Genomic DNA, 1,782 nt, shown 5'->3' with positions numbered 1-1,782 from the left:
CATCCCAGCTATCAAGAACTATATTATACTTGTTCCTTTGCAGCAAAGGGGGAAAAAGTAAGGTATAATATTATTCCATGGTTCATGTATTTTGATTTTTTAAAATCAACTTTATCTTTTTTTCAGCTCCTGCTACCCAAAGACAAGTTTGGTATTAAAGGAAAAAAAAGTCAGGTAAAGGCGATTGATTCAAACACGTTTCTTAGTAAAGAATTATTTTGAATTTCTTATTATCTCTTTAGAACAAAACACATTTTATTTTACTTTAGACACCAAGTCTTATTGTCTCTGATTACAAAAGACCTTAATCAAGTTTTCCTGGATAATCATAATCATGATACATTTTACCAGAATACACCTCAAGGGACCTCAGAAACCCATTTGTAAAATCATCTACCATAAAGTTAATATTTGACTGGAGTATGGTTTCAAGGGTTCCTACTTCTATACCGTATCCATAGATTTTGGAAAATTATATATATATATTTCCTTTTTAGATGAAATTAATTTGAATTGCCTAGAATTTAAGCCCTAGATGCTTCCATTCATGCAGAGGAAAAAATTAACCACTTTTCTATTTTTTTCTTATTATATGTCCTGTGTAGATCTTAGGATTCTAAGTAAATACACTTTTGAAAAGTTAAAAAAATCAACACATTTACATTATGCTAATCAATAAAATTATCTATTAGACATAGATATGCAGACCATGTTGGTGTTTTCAGGGAATTGTAAGGTATGGGATTGAAAATAATATTGCCATTTATTGAACACAGTGCCATGAACTTTACAATCATCTCTCTAGTGTTTCAGAATTCTCCAACATCGATGTCAATCACAATCAAAGAATACCTGGAAAAGGATACAATGCTTCATAAATTAGACAGTCTCAAAAAGAGAAAGATCTTCACTGAGATGCCTTGACCTCAATGGGATGAAACAAAGCAATGAGGTGAGGATGGTGCCAGATTGGGCACTATTTTGTTCTGTTACACAAAAGGTCATTATTCACAATAGTGACTCCAGTCACTATTATGTGACTGGATGGCATATAACATCACCAACCATATTATAAAGAAATTAAAGTCAATTGGATTATTATATTATATTCTCCTGTTTGCATTACCTTATCTTTTATTTCTCTGACATAGCAAGCAGGCTATTATCTAATATCCAACCAAGGAATATTTAAAGTTCTTATATTTCTAAGATCAATACTAAAATCAATGAATTTTACTTAATCATAATTATTGTCCATTAAAACATAAAGTGGTTTTATTCCTAAAATCTCAGTATATGCTATGAAGTCTCTGCTTAGCTGATTGTCAATTTATTCTATTCTTATATTATATTTTTGAAATAAATATCACAAAAAAGATGTGCATGAGAACAGCAACGGAGTTATAAGAAAGGACCGGTGTCGTCGCATCTACGTTTGGTCAGCTTTGATAACTGACTGATCCAGACATATTCATGCACACTTTCAATCAGCTCTTTGGGCGGTGAATAAAAAGAAAACTCTTTATCACTCAAACCATGGTTCCTTTCTCTGATTACACTAATCATTACCAATCCAATCCCAGTCATTATCATTTCTATGCAGGAGAGAGTGAGGAAAAAATCAAAACAAGAGCAGAAGTACTCCTTCTCCTCTCAGCCGATACCATTCACTAACATGCTTCCTTTCCCTGTGAACTTGCCCATTTTGAATGGTCTGGCAACTGTGCCTGAATATCATATGTGTTTTTGTATCTGTAGCAATACAAAATAAATGCATTTCTC

Source organism: Echinops telfairi, unplaced genomic scaffold, assembly GCF_000313985.2.
Source record: "Echinops telfairi isolate 266 unplaced genomic scaffold, ASM31398v2 ScPeMD7_7424;HRSCAF=8462, whole genome shotgun sequence".
NCBI classification, from domain to species: Eukaryota; Metazoa; Chordata; class Mammalia; order Afrosoricida; family Tenrecidae; genus Echinops; species Echinops telfairi.
The sequence above is the reverse complement of the archived record's forward strand: the minus strand, read 5'-3'. Positions refer to the sequence as shown.